Source organism: Crotalus tigris, unplaced genomic scaffold, assembly GCF_016545835.1.
Source record: "Crotalus tigris isolate CLP2741 ecotype Arizona unplaced genomic scaffold, ASM1654583v1 scf7180000017731.4096049, whole genome shotgun sequence".
Classification (NCBI taxonomy): Eukaryota; Metazoa; Chordata; class Lepidosauria; order Squamata; family Viperidae; genus Crotalus; species Crotalus tigris.
The window spans coordinates 3164848-3185925 of record NW_024096599.1 but is presented as its reverse complement, the minus strand read 5'-3'; the positions used below and the strand labels follow the sequence as shown (position 1 = coordinate 3185925).

At 36.4% G+C, this 21078-nt stretch overlaps 1 protein-coding gene across 1 annotated transcript in view; it reads right to left on the bottom strand.

Moving 5' to 3' along the window:
- Window positions 1-16896, bottom strand: part of LDLRAD4 (low density lipoprotein receptor class A domain containing 4) — a 270690-nt gene extending 253794 nt beyond the window's left edge. Inside the window, exon 1 of the mRNA XM_039339281.1 lies at window positions 16673-16896. The gene's annotated coding sequence lies outside the window, so the exon portion shown is untranslated. The remainder of the gene's footprint in view (window positions 1-16672) is intronic.
- Window positions 16897-21078: the final 4182 nt, after the last annotated feature.

Below are 21078 nucleotides of genomic sequence, written 5' to 3'. Positions count from 1 at the left end.
TATTAACTGATCTTTAAAAAACTAAGTAAGTTTATGCCTGATAAGTATTTGGATGGGAGATCACTAATAAATCCAAGGGCTACTGACTAGTATGGAAATTAATAAAACAAATTGGGAAAAGTCAATAATAGATAATAGGATACATAGCCTGAGAACAGCTCTGCTTGTACCAGGATATAATAATGCTCACTGTGAGGATTCAAACTGGAAATCTGTTCGTTCCTTGACAAGGAATCATATGATCTGTACTTCATTTTTTTCTTCCAATAAAATTGAAAATTATGCTCAAAACTGATTTTTAGGAGGAAAAACTGCCCTTATCTTTAAAGTTGTAAAATAATACCTGCTTTCTCACCACATCAACATATGTTGTTCTAAGGAAAACTGGTGGAAACAGTGGACTTTCTTTGCAACCTATAGATGAAACTTTATATCTCAAGGAACTATTCTGTGCTCAGCTACACCCAAAGGTATTTCTCTTTAAACAATTATTTGATTGTGCTCTGACTTCCTTTAATGTACTGTTAGTTGTGGAGGGCGGGTTGTATTGTTGTTGCTTTTACTTTTAAGAAGATTATTGCTCTTGTTATGATTACATACCTAATTTAAAAACCTAGAGTATGTCTGGCAGGCAAACATTCCAGTGCAGAACAGGCTTTAATATTGCTCAAGGTGCTGAAGCATTGAAGAATCTTTATCTATATGCTGCACAAAAGGAAACTGGATCACTTAAGTCCTGGGTGAGAGATAGCATGTCCAATTTTAACTCCATGGAGGAATATGGCAGGGCTTTATTTCCATCACAGCCAGAAAAGTTACTTAGCATTGAGGCCTGTCCCACAGGCCTTTAGGGATATTCTTAAAGTCAACAGAACTCTAGATCAGGGAAATAAAACTGATAACCACATTTTTGTATGTTCCAAAGATGCTTTTTTCATGAGGCAACTGGACTTTCTTGTTTTTCTTTGAAGACGTTTGCTTCTCATCCAAGAAGCTTCTTCAACTCTGACTTGGAACTGTTGAAAGGACTGTGATGTAGACTGGAGATAGATGATGTCATATCTCTCCCTCTCTGTTGAGAGAGGGCTGTTCAGTTTTGATATAGATGGACTCTTTGACTTCTCTTTGACTCCTCTCTGTCCAAAATGTGGACTTGCTATCTTCAAAAGAGTGGCCTTTGTCTTTTAAATGCAGATGGATTGCTGAATCTTGTCCTGATGAGTTTGTTCTCCTATGTTGAGCTGAAGAAGCTTCTTGGATGAGAAGAGAAACATATTCAAAGAAAAACAAAGAAGTCCAGTTACCTCGTGAAAAAAGCATCTTTGGGACAACCATGACCTGGATGACTGAGAATCTGCATAGACACATTTTTATATCTTGCATAAAAGAATGCTGGTTCCCGAATTCAGTATCTATTTTATGGTTAGTTAATAATCCAGTCTAAACAAAATAAAAGCACCACCTCGTTTTTAAACACCTTTTGAGCTGTCAATATACAGCAGTAGCATATAGTTGCAAAGAACATGAAAAATGGAAGATTTTTAAAGAAATTAGATCAAAGTTCATATTGTGAGAAAGAATACCAGTGTATAATAGATGTTCTTCTATGAGTTCTAAGTGCTTGCATTCTAATAATAAAACTCATACTATGAGGCACCCATGAAAAGCACATATAATTTAGAATTTCTGGATCTAGCTACAAGGTATCAGAATTTTAATGTCTGCCAACAGCAGTTTTCCCTATTTTGCAGCCCATCAAGAAGACAATAAATAGTCCACTTCTTGTTTTAACTATGCTATATTTCAATCATAGAGCAGGAAACAACATTTAAGATGTGACATCCTGATCAAGCAATTTAATATTATTCAGCTTGATCTGGCAGCTGAAGACCCATTTGGATAACCACTGCTTTTAGTGTATGTAAGACTGTCAAGTAATTAATACATATAATTCACTGTGACTCATAAAACTTCACAGTAGTTAATTCATTCCCAAATTAGAATTTAAAAGGTCACTGTTCCCATTCAGACATTTTCATTTAAGTTGTACTAATTTCTTATGACAGTCAACTTTATTTTAAGAATCTTTCCCCATTATCAATATATTTGCTTGGAACAAGAACAGAACAGAACATAATCAAAGTCAATAAAATAGTGCATTGCATTTTCTAAGTTGGAGAGTCAACTGCCTAAGTTGTCAATTTTACTCCTAAATTCAGAAGCATTCAGAATTACTGTATGTTCCTCAAAGTAGGCCTAGGGGGGGGAAAAGCTTCTATATAGGAATGTAAAAGCACATATACACCGTACATTTTTCTTCACATAACATATAACATCTTCAAAAAGTGCTAAGCATCAGTCAGGTAGATAGGATTATACTGGTTTTATTTCCCACCACATTCATAATGTTTCAAGCCACCACTTTATAATGAAGTGATGAAGAGATTGGACAACCATTTATCTAAAATGGTATGTGGTTTTCTGCTTGAGCAGGGGATTGGACTAGAAGACCTCCAAAGTTCCTTTCAACTCTGTTATTCTGTTATAAATCCTGCTATTTGCATCTGCAATATTCTAGTCCCATTAGGTTTATCATGAAAGTGAATGGCATCATGAAAGGATTTTGAGGCAGGACACTATTCAATAATCAAAATGAAGCCCAATACTCAAAATACGAACCATATTTTAAACTAAAAGTAAGTAACCCAACTATGAATCATCCATTTTCCTTTACAATCAGGCAAGTAGAGCACTAGGGTAGAAATATAAGGTCAGTGTCTAAAATTATTTGAGTGGGCTACTTGTATGAATGACCTTTAGATTTGTTTTCTCTGTCATTTCTGTTCTTTTGTTTTGAATTGTGTTTATGTTTTTGTAATTTTCTTCGTTTTAAAATGTTTTTACAATTTGCAAACTGCCCAGAGCCGCTGGAAGTCAGGCAGCATATAAATTTAATAAATTACTATTATTAAATAGCATTCAAATATACTGCACAATCAAAATTTTCCTTTGACCCATAGCAATGCTTTTAAAAAAAACACCTCTGTATGCCCATTTTTCCTCCATATAGAGGTGTATTTCTTATAAACACCATATGTGCCATTAACTATCCAATTAAATGCATATTGAATGCATGCTATTAACAAGTCTAACAGTATGAGAAGAATACATTTGTGCCACCTAAGAATAAAACTTTTACTGCAGCAATTTTACACTTTATACACTAATGCTGTTTTAATTGAAGTTTAATTAATCTGTTGATTTTATATTCCGACATACTTGCTGAAAACAGACATAGGCAATTAAAGTATTATTTATTTATCCAGAAGCCTAAGGTTTTGACTCTAAAACCAATGTTCAGCAAACTAGTGTGGCCTATAACATATTACGTTTTTGTTTTTTTTTTAAAAGAACCAGAAGTATGCTTTGTCAGCAAGTAGGCTGGTAATTTAACATTTTACAGGGTGAATTAATTGTTTCAGAGGACCCATGCTGCCAATAATTACATTTAAGTATGCATTTTCAACTGAAATACCCTACATTTAGACATTCAGAACTATTGATGTTATTGCTAACTAATATTTTTTATTCAGCCTTTTAGCAATGGAGTTTGTGTTAATGTGCTGAGACATTTACAAAATTTATGAGGTTGATCCTTTCTTTCTCTGAGTAAAAGGACAAGGACTACCACCATACGAAGCAGCCTTTCAAAGTGTATATTCAATTCAGTTTAGGAGAAACAACTGGGTAGACAAAATATGTGCCCTTGATCTCTCTTTTTAACTTTCAAAAAATCTTGATTACCGATAATAGAGGATAAAAAACCTAAAATATAATGTGCATACAACCACAGTACTTAATAACAGAAACAGCAATTAACTAAACTGTGAAATAAAAAAACTGTTTGGCTCAAAGGCAAATTACCTTTTCACTGCTCAGATCCTGGAGAAAAGCTATCTTGCAAGAACATGAAAAAAATATGTCATAGTCTAGAATTACTATAAAAAAATCAGAGAGGCACGCAAGTCAGTGAGAGTTGCTGAGAGAAGGAAGAGAATGATATGCATCAGCCTTTCTCTGTACAGCTTATTTTATTTCAACCAAAATCCAGAATAATAAAAATGTTCCAGGTTTTGTTTCTATCAAATTATGCCTGCTTTTAAAGAATTCAACATAACTTCCAGAACATGATGATTTATTTTTGGTTTAAAATAAAATGTATTTGCATTCACCACTATAAATTTCATTATTTCAATTCCAACTATGAGCAGCCTGTATGTTTGAGGATCATTACTAGGAAAAGATATAACTTTCTTTAATCAAACAGATATTCCAATTGGGAATTTTAAATAAAAAGTGCTGCCTTCATACAAATCTTGGAGTATCAGAAAACCTTAAGTAGCTTCTCAACATCTCACATTAAGAAGTCAAAATGGATTTGTTGTTGTTGTTCAATTAATGCACATTCTGCAACACTTCAGTCCAGGCTCACTGGTAAAATGAAGGTGTCAAAAGATGTTCTATAACAGCTTTCCTGTCTCTCAGTTTCAGAGCTTCCCCATGGGTAATAGAGCACAAATAGTTTCATGGTGGGAAACCAAAAATAGAGTATACATTCTAATATCTTTTGGAGTTCGGCAAGGTGGGATTTCTGTTACAAAAATAAGGCTAAAGTTTAAACAAAGAGTAATGATGGTAACTGAATGAAGTGAGCTACAGATGACACAGGTATTTGGGCAACCAGAAAACACTGAGCACTGGGGAGAGACTGGAGAGAAATCAAGAGGGGAATTAGTCTAGAGCCCTTGCATAGGCACAAAAGGGCAAAGGTTGACCCCTTGAATGTTGTTAATTAGGATGTTGATGGTTAGCTGTTAAGCCATTAATTGTTTTTTCATTCTGCTGTTCTTCCCTCGGCTCCTAAATAGTTCACTACAAAGATTGAGAGAAACGTCTAATTTAAATTTATCAGATTCCCAGCACGGATTGCCCGTCCACTTTTTGAGACAGATGGGAAGGAAGCTAACCACCAGATTGTGACAACACGAGCGAGCAGTTCAACGAGGAGAGCCAAACTGATTGGTAGCTTCACACTGTAATGAACAATGACATGTGTTCAATTTTGCAACTACTACAATTGTTGACCGAGCAGGGACAAAAATAGCCAGAGAAATTATTGAAGCCCCTTGTCAGATAATCAGAGTGCTGATTTACTACTAGCCTATGAGGCACTTATGAGTGGAGGGGACTGCAGCACAAGGAAACAACAATTAATGACTTAATAGCTAGCCATCAACATCCAAATTAACAACCAAAAGCTACATACAATCAGGATCCATAGAAATATAATGTGCAGAACAGCCCATTGCACATATTCTGAAGAGACAGAAGTTCTGGATGATGGGCTCCAGAACAAGCCCAAAAGCTTGGAAGAATAAACCTTTGGTCCCAGTGGCCAACTCAAATTGGATCGTACAATGTTATAATAGTATGTTTCATTTTCTACCATATAGAGATTGTGTCAGCTTTTTTTCCAATTTTTTTTATTAATTTTCTATTATTATATTTGATTAGTGCTTAATAAACATCGTGTTGTCTGGGTTAATTTGTTTGCTTAATAATACAAATTACATTCTTAGTCTCTACCCCTTTTTTCCAACCATTGATAAAATAAATTCCATGTTAGAAAATATTCTTTATCTTCCTTCTCTTTGATCCTCAATGTAAGTCTGTCCATTTCAGGACAGTCCAATATCTTCTTGATTATCTCTTTGTCTAGTGGTGTTTCTTCATTCTTCCAGTGCTGAGCAAATACAATCCTTGCTGCTGTTAGGACATGCAATGTTAAATATACACTTTGCTTATCAGATTTTTCTGGTATTATACCTAGTAAGAAAAGTTCAGGTTTAAAATCTACATGTTTTCCTAACATCTTTTCTAACCAAATGTGTATTTTTGTCCAAATTTGTTTTGCTTTAACCACAAATGATAATATGTGCCAGATTTTTGGTTACATTTCCAACATTTACTAGACATATTTTTAAACATTTTTGCTAATCTAACAGATGGTAAGTGCAATCTATAAAACATTTTATATAAGTTTTCTTTATAAGAAGTTGCCATTGTCAATTTATAATTTTCTTTCCCAAAGATTTTGCCATTTCTCTAATTCTATATTATATCCAAAGTTTTTTGCCCAATGTATCACTGTATTTTTCACTTGTTTATCTTCCATTTTCAAATTTAATAGAAAGTTATATAGTGTCTTAATCAGTTTTTCATCAGAGGTCAACAATATTTGATCTAACATTGTCTGTTCTTTATAAAAGCCATATATTTTTGAATCTTTATTATATCTCGATTGCATTTGCAATTGAGACCACCATGATAATTCAATACCCTGGTCTAAAAGCTCTTGTTTAGATGTTAGTGTCCCTTCAGTAGCCAAAATATCCTTATATGTCAAAAAATTTTCATATTGCACTAAGTTTGGGTGAACAAACGCTTCCATCGTTGAAAGCCATCCTGGAATTTTCAATTAGATTTTAGCTTTTATATTTTCCCACACAGAAAGTAGTGAATTTCTTACATAGTGGTTTTGAAAGTATCTATGAGTCTTATTCTTCTCATAGAAGTGCATTCCATCTCAGTTGCAGACCATGTCCTTCTAGAACAGAGGTCCCCAACTTTTTGGGCACCAGGGACCGGTTACATGGAGAGAGGTTTTTCCACGGACCGGAGAGGGTGTGGTTTTGTGTGCTGCCTGCATCCTGCAGATGGGGCTTTTCTTGTTTGTGCAGACCGGTTGCTTGCATGCCGCGGCCTGGTACTGTTCCACAGACCAGGTGTTGGGGACCCCTGTTCTAGATATAACAGTCCTTTATGTCTGAGAATTATCCATTCTTTTAGCCATGTTAAGACATAGGCTTGATAGTATAACACCCAGTCTGGTAATCCAGCTTTTGTTCACTTACGGATTCACTAAAATTTACAGTCTAACCAGGGGTGCCTAAAATTGTGCATACAGCTGAAGAATTCAAGTTGATAGGCAGATAAAATACTCAAAACAAAAAATAATTTACAATAATTTTCAGCCTGCCACTAGCAATTCCCAAGCAGATGTGAGAGTTACTTCTCACACAGTAAGAAAATTGACAGTTACCACAACAAAGAACAGATGAAGACTGCCAGTATTTCAAAAAATGACAACGACATCCAACACTGCACAGAAAAAGGAGGAGAAAGTGGACAAGAGTTTTGTACCTTAAAACTGTAATATATAGATATATGCCTACATATAGAGATAATATATGGGGATCTCATTTGAAAACAATACTTGCTGGAATTCTTGTAATTTTTACTTTTCCTGTAATAAAGAATACTATTAATTCCAGTTCTTGGATTCTAGTTCAAATCACTTCAGTCCAGACAAGAAGGGAACTCTGACTGCCAAATGCATAACTTGAGAATCCATTAGTTTCAGTCCTCCTGATTCTTTCCAAAAGAAGTTTCCAAATTGTAATTGTTATGTTAAAGAAGGGACATATGTGGTGGATTATCATGTTAAATTGTCATCTTAGAAAATCAGTTCTGCCTGCTTATACTGTCCACAAATAACAAAGATACTTTATAAAAGTTCATATTGTCAACAAAATAAACAAACAGGTGCCAAACATGTTACCTGATCTCATTGGAATATACAGTATTTGCAGAAATCTATACATATGTATCACAGAATTGCATCAAATGCAATGACATTTCTGTCTTAAGACACAGTAATTTATTTATCTCCAACATATAATGTTGACAGACTGTCTGGATTTTGGCAAGCACAGACTTGCACTGTCACATAACAGTCTGACAAATCTATCATTTCTTGAACACATTGCTGCTTTAGTGAACCAAAGAAATTTCAGTAAATTCTTTGTAACTTACATTTGTGATTAGACAAAAGCATTAGTCATGGAACAGAACATTGTTTTCAACTTGGAGTAGCCATAGCACAAATAGAATTCAGAACTAGTCTAGGTGGGACACAATGTCATTGAAACGTTATATAAGTAATAACAGAATAGGTGTAATTATATGAATGTCCTTCCTGTAAAGCAGTAATTGTTCCTATCATCAGGAGAATCCAAGTTCATTGACAGTGACCACTGAGAAAAGTACTGGTATCTGTAAAATGTATATGTGTGTTTTCCCCTCTACTAAATTCAAATTTCTTTACCAGTCTAGTAAATTCCCTCTCAGCTTCTTCAATCTTTCTTCAACCAGATCCTTTCACTTTTCTCCCCAGCAAACACATCCCATGCTCTCTTTTAGTTAACATCAGGGCTTTTTTTCTCATAGAATGCCCAGAATGGAGTTCCGGCACCTTTTTTGGATGGAACCTTGTAGGGTAGGCAAGGCGGGTTGTATAACGTGTGTGAGTTCTGGCACCTTTTTTTTTTTTTAAAGAAAAAAAGCACTGGTTAACATGATCCATTTCAAGCACTGTTTTACTATTGCTATCACCAAAATGTTTTGTTTAAAGCAAGAATTCATACTGACTTGAAAACACTCTAGCAATAAAAGCATTTCTGCTTCTTTTCTAAGGTCATTATGATTTTTGAACACTGAATATAATGAGGTATGATAAATTAATAACATGCCCATTTTAACAGTTTCTATCTAAAATCAGAGATGGACAGGCAGAAGCCTCATAAAGCTTTAGCCTGCCCAACTTTCATTGTACCTAGATTTCGACTGATCCCCTCCAAATCCCAAAGAGAAAAATCTGCTTCTGTTTTTTTGTAGACTACACATACAGTACCATAAACATCAAAGGGAGAGGTAGTTTAATTTCTTCAACTCTAGGTATAGGTAGTTCTCAACTTACAACATTCATTTAGCGACTGTTCAAAGTTACAATGGCACTGAAAAAAGTGACTTACAACTACTTCTTGCACTAATTACTGTTGTAGCATTCCGCAGAGTCACGTGATCATCCTCTGCAACTTTCGCAGCTGGCTCCCAACAAGCACATCAATGGGGAAAGCTGAATTCACTTAACAACCACGTGATTCACTTAACAATTGTAGCAAAAAAGGCTGTAAAATTGGGTGAGGCTAACTTCACAACCGCCTTGCTTAGCAATGGAAACTCTGGTTGTAAGCTGAGGATTATCTTTATACTATTTTTTGGATTCTTTGTTAAAGCCCCCTTTTCCACTTTATAAATTAGAGAGTAAGGAAGTTTGTCTTTCTGCTGCTCCCTCAATTAACACACCAATAAGGAAGGCTTCACTTTTGTAATGTGAAAGGCTGAAAAGTTGCACATTTGAATCGTACTTGATAAATTAAGTCTGTAGCTAAGTATTGGAGGACATTTAGCCCATAGACTATATCAAATGAACAAAAAAATGATGTATGTAGACAAAGAAACAAACAAGTTACTGCCATTTATTTTTATTCTTATTTTCATCACAAAGCTCTCTTTAGCCGCTATTGTTGATACAACCATTGTTTCATAAAAATGGAGAGAAAATGGAACCTTAAAAGACTAGAAATATCAAAGCCTCAAACACAGACAAGAATTAGAATCACAGCAGAACACAAAAATGAGAGGTCAAAAACAGACAGTAGTGCTGTATAAAGCAACTATTGAAAGCAGTTATACTACCAAGACCTACTTTAAAGCCGAAAGCAGAACCAGAACTGACATTAATAATACATAATTCCCAAGCAATTTGTGATATAAGTGAGCATTTTTTTCTAAAACCGTTTCCATAAATATGGCTTTTGTATCTTGTAATCATAATGTAAATTACATAAACTGGCACAGGTGCAACATAATTTTACACTCATTCATAGATAAAAAGTTAGGCAGGATATTAAAAGTCAACTTATCTCTAACTTTCTTATCTTGCAATTCTGTATGTGACTTCTCAAAAGTAAGCCAAATTAAGTTAAATTGTATAAAACTACAAGTCAAATTATGCAGCATGACTGCAGCCTTACAAAATAAACACAAATTCTGTTCCCTCACAGAGAAATTATTAAGCAAGATAGATGAAGAAAAACACACTCATATTGAGGACATAACAGTCAATAATCAGTCAATCAAACTGAAAAGATATCTGCCCATCTCGAATGGAAAGTACAGCAATGAAAAGTTAATTTTGGCTATTGATATGCAGTTTACAAATTCTCTCTTTTTATGATTATTTTGGGTTTATGGAGACATATGGCAAACATTCTGTGTCCTCACTAAGTTTGAGTGCATTCTAAGAACACCACCAAATTAATTTTCATGTACTTTTTGAAAATTTTTTCCTTCTAGAAAAGTCAATCACATTTCATCTAAAAAATTGATTCTACAGAGAAATTTTACTTCACTTCTTCATAATTTCAAATCCTCTCTGGGCAGCAATTCAGTATAACTAAAGTTGCATATATAAATCACATCTCCAAATAAAACTACTGTACGTTATTATATATACCATAGGTTCACAAGAAATGAAACTGAGATATGAGTATGACTATATTCTAAAAAGGTAGAGTTTTCATGTGAATATTATTACATTTCTCATGAATATATTTGTGCAAATAAACAATAGATCTATCATAGTAATAAACTTGTACATCAAAACCAGTTTCTTCTATATACCCATGCAGTTTACCCAATGCGCAATTTATTTAAATGAAATTTGAATTCTACTTAATAAAAATTATAATTAAAAAATATTTCGTTTTAAAATGTTACTCATATATGAACAGCAGAACATCATTAAGGAATATCAAAAATCAAGATGAAAATACTTTAAGATACAGAAAATCCTTTTGATTTTTTTCTACTATAAATAAGATCTCTTTCACTCTGGCTATGTTTAATATACTCATATGTCTCAAACAACAATGTCTTCTTACAGCTAGCATAATAACAATCTTCATTTGTAAATTATATCCAATCATTTCCATAGTTCATTATCAAATGACATGTCAGAACCAGTAACTAGGAAGCAATATGGTACCATATATATTGGTACCAAATTTTTAACAAAAGCTGAGCTAAATGGATGCCCCTGGCAAAATTAGTTTTCAAATAAATATTTTTGCCAATAATGATTGAGTTTCTAGGTATTGTCTTCCAGACTGATATTCCAGATATGTTGGTCTGTAACTCAAATGACTAGCAGCCAGTATGACCGCTACGTGGTAACAGACATGATTAGAACTGTTATCTATGACATCTGGAACAAAACAGATTGTAAAAGGCAGGTTCGTGTATAGGACGTATTCATTCAGTGGTAATTATTAAAGAAGAAATTATTCAATAAGTAAAACTATGTCTTTCCTCTGAAACATGATTGTCTCCTGAATTTATAATAGTATAATAGTATTTCTAAGAAATCCAGGTTGTTTCTAAATTTGTTTATGTATTGCTACATTAGGCATGCAACTCAAGGCATACAAATGCAAATACTTACGGTAATTCTGCTAAATATAGACATATCTCAAGTATTTCCAAAACAACCTGGACATTTGTCTTGAAAGCTAATTTGGCTAAGGAAACTGCAAATAAGCCTGGAAATTGAAACACTATTTAAAAATGATTATAATAAATGCATAGTTAAAACTCTCAAGTAACTAACTGTGCTACTAGGATTCCACAAAGCATTGATAAATGGACACAGTACTTAGGAGATCTTTATTCACAAATATTCAAGAATCTTTGAAGGAAATAAATTATGGTGGATGGTAATAAAAAACATAATTGTCTCACTGTTTAAAGTAAGCATTGTGTATATACACAAGATCAAGAACTGAATAATTAAATTCATAAAAGCTTTATGAGAGATTGAGAAACGTAAATTAAAAAGCAGAAAACTATAAGATAAAACATACGAAGAAAAGTTGTAATGGAAAACAGTAGGGATCTCTTTCTAGTGATGAACCCAGATTGGCCTCAGAACAATCAAGATTCTTATCCAACACTCTAAAGAAGAACAATTAGCTATTCGTTATCAAGAAACAAAAGTCATGATCTTTTTTGAAATTCACAAGTGATGGTTAGATGATCATGGTATAGAGCAGATAACATATCTTTAATATCTAGGAGTTTTTCAAGCCTCCAGAATGAAAACTTCCCATCAATTATGCCTCCAAAAAAGTGTCATAACAATATTAAAATTTCTTTGGATGCAGAGATGGAATTTTATTCAAACTGACATAAAACTATTAATGGTAAAATTTGTTGCACAGTTATTCTATGATTAAGCCTTTATTTTTTAACTTCAGGTCTCTTGAAAAAATAAAATCAGTATTTTTAATATTCTTTTTCCTGCCCCCCAGATGTATCCCTAATGTGGGGCACAGAGATTAGAAACCAAGCTGTTTAGAAATGAAGCCAAAATCTGACTAGATACTATATTTTATTTGTTTGGGTAAGGGTCAACTTGGCTCCAAATGGGCTGTTCCCTCTAGCATCACAAACAACTATATGTCTAAGGTTATTATTTCCTACAGTCCTGTGCCTAAGCAATTATATTAGTGGTAGGTCTAGATAGCCAAAAAAAGGAACAGCAGACCTGGGACAGATTAACAGAACAACCTAAACTGAATTTTTAAAATCTGTACACTGGGAATCCAGAGATATTCTCCATTATTTTCACCTGCCTATGCCAACTATTCACAGATATTTATTAACATTCTCTTTGGCATTTTTAGAGAGTAGATACCATAATATTCCAGTCCTGTACCTTGGCAACTGTAGGACTTGGGGACTTCAACTCCCAGAATTCCTCAACCAGCCACGTTGGCTGAGGAATTCTGGCAGTTGAAGTCCACAAGTCTTAAAGTTGCCAAAGTTGGAGAACCCTGTTCTAGAGGCTTTGTCCAGGTAAACCAAGAGACACTGAAACAATGTTCTATATGGTAAATTTTATTCCGACTCTTCTAAAAATAAATTAGCCTTATTTTTAAAATGTCCCAGGCTATCCTGATAAATTTTCTATTCAATGTCTATTGGCAGATAGATGTTCTAAAGGTATATACTGTACTCAGTTGCAACATTTTATTTTATTTGGAGAACTCAACACACACAAGATACCTCAAGGTTTGAAAAGGTTATGTGGAATTTTAAGCCATTTTTTAAAAAAACTTAAATATCTTGATTTCTAATTATTTTACTATATATCTTACCTTATATTTACTATATATTTTACTTTATATCCATTAATATGTATTTTATACTGAATATATTTTAGCTGCCTAGTGGTCTAAGATCATACTAAAGTATTCATTTATTCTTCCTAGTAATGAATTATCAATTATTATAATTTTGACTTGACAACTATAAGAATCTGAGATCCTATCAGGGGATATATCTTAGAAACTGTTTGGGTTTAAATAAGCTATAATGTGTTTCATTTGACTTTGGCAGAGAAAGTTTGTAAACTATGGTTTTTGGCCTACTGAGTGAATATGCTCAACCAATAGTGTTTTCTTCATGTCCAAGCAAACAATGTTTTAGGACCGTATATAAACCAGAGCATTGATTTAAATATGGCAATGTTTTGATGCCCATAAGGAATCAGAGCTGCACTAAAAAGGTGATGATTCAGAGAAAGTGGAACAGCTTAGGATTCTTTTAGGGATTTTTTTTTCCCTTAAACTGTGTTATGCCTCTATTAGAACTCACACATCATTTTCATGTGCTCGTCTCACAATATAAGTTGCACTCTTATCAACATTTAATTAAAGAAAGTTTAGGGAACGCAGAAAAAAAAAGATACATGTTGTCCACAAGGACAAGGCACAGGTGCTCACACCTTTGACCAAACTGTTTCTTCAGCAGATCAAGAGAGCAGCATAGCCCCAATCTTTGTATCACTAAATGTTTCCATTCATAAGTACAGCCACATAGCTACTGCTGCCATTAAAATGGGAGAGTGGAAAAAGTACACTAAAAGGAGTTTCATGCCAGATTTTGCTCACATTCTTAAGTGGAGAAAAAGATCTGTAGACTCAATGCACAATTGGGGATGAAGAAAACAATATTTAGAAAAAATTATCATTATGATAAAAATAAGTCAGTTGGTATTCAAAGTTACTGCTTTGTATTCCTCCTCTCCTGTCCCATTACATTGTTAATATTTAATAACAGAAATGTCTATCACCTGTGCATATGTAGAAATAATTATGTAAGGCGTATGGTAGGGTTAAGTACAAGTAGTTCTTGACTTACAACAGTTTATTTAGTGACTGTTTGAAGTTACAAACGGCACTGAAAAAAGTGACTTGTGACCGTTTTTCACATTTATGATGGTTGCAGCATCCCCATGGTGATGCTTGACAACTGTTTCACATTTATGACAGTTGCAGTGTCCCGGGGTCATATGACAAGCAAAATCAATGGGGAAACCAGAGTCACTTAACAACCGTGTTACTAATTTAAGAACAGCAGACATCTAGCATCTTAACTTAAGGCTAAGGGGGAAAAACAGGTTTTAAAAAATGTGGCAAGAAAAGATGTACAATGGGGCAAAACTCACTAAACAAATTTCTCACTTAGCAACATAAATTCTGGGCTCAATTGTGGTCATAAGTCAAGGACTAGCTGTATATGTCAAAGAACAACACATATATAAGGATATAGGATGTTTTGCAGTTAAGATCTTTCACTATACAAATTTGTAGCTCATTCAAAGTCAGTAACTTAATATCTGTTCTTTACAGACACAGATATGCAGAACATTTTGTCACTATTTCAGCTGGCAATGAAGTTGGGACATTCACCAGTTTTAATTATGCCATCCTTCATAATGTCTTTACCAGTAACATATCTCATTTATTTCCAGTAATAGGGAAGCCATAATATTTACATGCTTCCTAGTAGCTCCAGAATAACTGTATCACCTGCAAAGAGTTGTGAAGAATACTAAACATAAAATTTTCATTAAACAAGATTTATATCAGATTAGACAAATATAAATTTGTGCTTCAAGAGTAACTTTGAAATGCAAGGACATTCAAAATGCTAATCAAGAACAATTAGAAACAAGAAGCTATTAAGAATCATTTGCTAAAAGTCAATATCCTCTTTACACGGACTGGGGTTTACATCTAAGTAAACATGACTAGATACATATATATATTCATATATATATATGTATGTATATATACATATGCATATATAAATCTTTCAGGCAGAATTACATGGCCAAACTTTAAAGGCATCATATCTGTCATCCTAACTTAAGCTATGTAAGACAGTTTCTGGGCTTTTCTTTGAAAAAAAAAAAAAGGTCAAAATAGGAATCTGATTGGTTCTATGTTCATTACAACTTTTTAAAAACACCCTTGACATTAAAGTATTCTGACAATTAAGGAAGCAAAATTATACATATGTAAGATAAAATAAACATGTATAAATTTATAGTATAATTTTGTCATCATTTATAACAAAACTGAATTTTTAAAGAAAAATTAAAGAAAAGTGTAAGCATATATAAACAGAAAGATATGTACGAAAAATAAAAAAAACATTGCTACCAGTATTGATTTCCCATTAATTCAGCCTTAAGTGGACACTTGTCACCTCTCCTATGAAAGGTGCATACATGATTCCATAATATAAGTTTACAGCACACAGACCTCTTTGTGATAGTTTCTTCAGACCATTTTGGAATACACGGTCAAGTGGATATGCTTTTTTACTGTCGGGGGATTTAAAACTTAACTATTCCGAATAATGAGAAGAATATTCACATATACTTTAAAAACTGATCTGAAAAATAATTTGTCAATTCTGCCTTTTCTGTAGTGCATTTCATTCTCATGAAACGGCCCCATGCCATAAAGAGTTACTTGTAGACTACACGAGATGCAGCTCCCATTCTCTCACGACGCTAAAACGACCCCTAGATCTCCAGAACAGCCCATCCATGTTACAAATTCAAACCTCTGCCTTTCGTCTTTCTAGCTTTATTTACCATATAAGGATGAGACAACAAAACAGTATTTATCAAGAGCGTGCAGATGTCACGCACGGAGAAACCAAAAGCCCTTGTCAAAAGCGAAAAAAAAACCCATTTTAACTAAATAAAAGAGCAAGAGCGCGGGGCTAACTTCTTGTAAGCTACATGCCTCCAAAAGGTAACGGGGACACGAGCGGGTAAGGAAGCCCCAGGGTTACTCCGTTCTAGACTTCCTGCCCTCGTTTTGTCTCCTGAAAGATAGATGAGGAGTCCAAATCTGGCCAACTTTCCCGGGCATATGCAGTTTGGAGAAGTACGCCCGCTGTCAAGAGTCTCAACATCAGTGCCCTTGATCTAACCGGCGTTTTCCGATCGCATCTTTCGCTGCGGGAGACCTGCCTGCCAAGCATCCGCGCATCCCCTCGGCTCCGCGCGCATTTTGCCTGCCCAGCCAGGAGCTTGGCAGCAACCAAAGGCGCAAAGGAGAAGGGGAAATGCCTTCCCCCAGAGCAAGCCCAGCAGCGCCTGGTCCCTTTAAGAGCCGCCGACCTTAACTTGGGCCTCCCCCCTCTTTGCCCGACACTTAGTTGCTAGCTGTCTAGGTCTGTACCGGAGCAGCAAGTCCTGTCTCCCTTCGCGGAGAGCGACACCCGCATCCCGCCAGGCAAAGGTTGCAGAAGGAGGAAAAAAGCCCGCCGGGCTGTCGACACTCACCTTCCCTCAGAAAGCCCCTCCATCCCATTCGCCCCGGGGCGGGGGGCTTCCTTTCGCAGAGCAGCTGAAGACCCTTTCAGCCTCAGCCGCCGCCGCCACCTCCTCCGCCTCCTCCTCCCTTCAGTCTGTCTCCTGCGCGGGAGGCTGCGTCTGCTGCTCCCGGCTCCTCCGCTCCCTCCCCGGCTGCTGCCCGGCTGCAACTAGTCTGGCTCTTCGTGACAGCAGGCGAGCACCCGGAGCCGCGGGAAGAAAGGAGCGGAGCTGCGGGAAGGGGGGGAAGGGAGGATGAGCTTCCTGCCCAGCCCCTCGCGCGCCTATTCGCAGCCTCTACTGACACCTGCAGGGTCGGATGTGCAAACAGCCGGCCCGGCCTCTGCGCACCAACTGGCCCAGCGGCCAGGGAAGAAAAGTCTTCTCCCGCGGAGGGGCTTGTCTGGGTTTTTCCGCGGTTGCAGGACCCCCTCTTTGGTCACATTCCGGCGCAACCCCTTTCGACAGAGGGCAACCCGCTGCTCTACCAGCCTGGTGCGACATCCTCTGCACGCTTACCGAGCCTGCAGACCTGTTCTATTCGGGAAGCTTTGCTCCAAATGTCTAGGGCTGCACCCCCCGCCCTCCTTCCTCTCCCCGGAAAAAAAAATCCCGTCAAAAGGGAAGACAGTGACTTGACCGTGGATCATTAACCCACTTTAAGTTTGTCTCAGCATCAGCCGAGGCAGAAGCGAAGACACGGGTGGGGATCCAGGTTCAAAGTCTCTACGGCTGGAAGTTTAGAATTTCTTACATGGGGGGGGGGGAATTTGTTGAAGAAATCAGCTTTCAAGCTTCCGCGTTAGAGGCGGCTTTAAGTGCCTTCACGGAAAGCTGGGAGATGCCTCGCTTCAGTTTCGACCTTCTTGCTTAAGGCGCGAAAATCCGTGGAGCACTTTGGGGAGGCGATAGTGCGGGTAACTCCTCCTTGGCGAACGCTGCCCTCGGCGCTTCCAGCCTACCTCGCTGTATTTTAAAAAAGGACCGTATGGAGAATATCATCCAATTGCTCATATAGCACATCACCAAATAAGGCACTCCTTAGGATTTTGCCCATCCCGCAAGACAAAAAGGTTTTGTAGCTCCAAAATAAACCGGTCAAATGCATATTTCTAGAGTTAAGGATGACTCTCATTGAGAATAACTTTCTACAAAGGCATGTTCCATACCTGAATCCTTCAGGTGTATTTTGATTTCAGTTCACACAATCTCCAGCTGGCACAACCATAAACAGTACATTTCAAATTGTTGTTCAAGCCAGCAAACTAATTTCACCTTCTTGAACTAAAACCACCTAGTTTAGAAAATAATAAACTATATTTAGAATGTTCTTCCTTATCGGCATTTGTTACCTATTAAATAAAACTAACATTATTTCCACTGATGCTCACATTTTTATGGGAGGCAACTGAAAAAAATCTATTGCATTTGCCCAGTGGTGGGATTCAAATATGTGAACAACCGGTTCTCTGTGGGGATGCCACTTCTGGAAGTCCATTCTGGGCCTCGGCAACAAAAAATTAGCTACCAGTTCTCCCAAAGTGGTGCAAACTGGCTGAATCCCATCACTTCATGTGCCCTAGACCAGAATTTTGGGTCTCTTCGCAAGGTAAAAAAATCAGCAATAAACACACCAAAAAATGAGGGACAACATAATTTCCAACCCAAAGCGGATCCATCTAGCACAGTGGTTCTCAACCTGTGGGTCGGGACCCCATTTGGGGTCGAAAGACCATTTCACGGGGGTCGCCAAACAACGCAGTCCGCCATTTTTTCCCCCTTTTCCTTAGCTGTGCTACTCCCTTTTATTCTATTGGCTTTTGAAAGCCAATAGAATAGACTCTCTTGAATAGAGTCTAATTCTATTGGCTTTCAAAAGCCAATAGGAATTGTCCAGGCTGTCTCTGCCCTGCTGAGCCCGCCAAAAGTCCTATTCTGCAAACGTGCTGTACCAGTTGAGTAGTCCTTGACTTACGACCGGTTGAGTAGTCCTCGACTTACGACCAGTTGGGGGTCACGGCATTAAAAAGGTTGAGAACCACTGATCTAGCATCTTAAGGCTAAGGGGAAAAACCAGGTTTTTAAAAAAATCATTCAAAGGTGGGCTTCTACTTCATATCGCTAATTACAGAATTCCTGTATTGCTGTCATTTAGATTAGTCCTCCAAGCATACCCTTTGGCTATGCTGCTCAGACATTGTAGGAATTGCAGCACCAAACACATTAGTGATACCAACCTTGAATAAAATGAAGTCTTCTTAGGAATGAGATGCATAATAGAGAAATGGTTTGCCACTGCCTTCTTCTAGGATGCTGTTTAACTTTCCAGTCAACTACTGGAAAATCCTGGAAGTCATCCATTCACTTACTAACCAGACTTAGGTTAGTCTCTGAGACCAGCCAGATGCTGCCCTCTACTGCAGTGGCCCCGAAATCTTTTGGGCACCAGGTTCCATGGAGAGAGGGTTTTCTATGGACCTGAGGGGGCATGGTTTCATGTGCTGTCTGCATCCCATGGATGGGGCTTCGCCTATTGTGCAGCCCAGTTACTGGCATGCCACAATCCAGTGATCAGACCGGGGGTTATACTGAAACCAGCTCGTAGTAAATTATACTAAAGAAATGTAGAGACATCAAAGACTTTAGCTTGGTAGACGAAGTTCTTAATAAGCTTTATTTAGGCTGGGTTGCTGACCTGTGATAAAGAATTTGAATTTTATTAAGAAAACTCTTCTTCGGTACGTAAAAAAAAAAGACTTAAGTTATTTTCTACTTGTCATTGTTTTTTGAATGCTAGAAAGGTTACTGATTACCAAAACATTGTATAATACACACAACAACAAAAAATCCTACAAATCCTCCTAATATGTTAAATGCAGTCTAAGAACTGTTATTAATGTTTTCAGCTTTGGGAGGTACAAACAGAGCTAGGAACATGCAGGGATTATTTGATCTAGTTGGAAGTCCAGTCAGAATGTCTTGAACTGGTGCCATTACATAGGGATGCTCAGATCCAGAAGAAGAATTGGAAAAATGTCTGTTATATTCTACCTCAATATAATATGAAGAAATTAGTTGCAAAGTTTGAGTTTTTCGCTGGTACTATGATGGTGCTAGCTATTGTAGTGCCCCAGAGCTCCACAATCAGGACTGGGGCTTTGTTGATGCTCAGGACTGATTCAGATCAAACAACTTTGAATTGTCCTGCCTCAGGTCAGAATTTGGGAACTTGGCTGCATTCAATGAGCTCTTATAAAAATGCTCACCACCAGGAATAAAGGAAATATCTTGTAGTTAATTATTGACACAATCCTCCATTTATACTACATGATTAAAAAAAATCATTGAATAAATAATTTATTCTTCCCAGAACGATTACTCAAACAATGGTTACATGTACAGCACTTCTAAATGAACGACACAACTTTTCAGGATGTTATGAACATTTGGAATGTTAAGAGCATACTATGGGTATGCTATTAAAATTATATACATGGTGGGGTATAATACACATTTCAAATCCCCCCTCGACTTATAAGACTGCTCCTCACTAATAAGATTCTCCCCATATCAGATGACATAGGGAGACAGATGGGTCCCATGTGTTTACTGCTTTTAGTTTAATAAAAGCAGTTATATCCTCATTTTCATGTGGCAATTAATTGGAAGATGCAATCATTTTTCAGTCTAGCAGAGTATAGAAAGGTTCTGTGAATGAGTGAGCACAATCAAGGTGATGTTAAATGTTGACACAACTTTAATATTAATAGAATAAAAACACCAAAGGAATGTTAATTATAAGTGCAATGAACTTATCTAATTTATTGTCTTTTATCTTATTACATTGTTATACCAAATAACCTGCACTGTTTTTTTAAATAGTTACTATACTATAACCTATTCTTGTACCGAATAGACTGCAAGTAAGACAATAATTACAAAAAGATAGTTGAATAGTATACTTTAAAAAAACTGAAATTGCTATCCTTATAATCAACTAGAAAACAGAAGTAGCAACAACATTTTTATTACTGTCTGAATTTCTAATTAGATTGCAGGCAGTAACAGCTAGTTCCCAAATCAGTTCACTATTTCAAATCATGAGATTCTTTCACCAAAGCACTGATAAATATTCACCAGCTATGCTTTGACAGGCCATTATACATGCTAAAGAGTACAGATAATTTATCTACATGTGATTTGAGTGATTAAAATGTCAGATTTTGTGTAGAGTATTGTTTTCGGAGCAGGGCTTGTGCCCAACATGAGTAATTTACTAAGATTGCATGATAAGCTGCCTGAGGCATTTTGGAAGTTGAGAGTAAACAAAATAGGTTTTAATACACTTGTAAGAGGGCACTTCAGTTTTAAGTCTC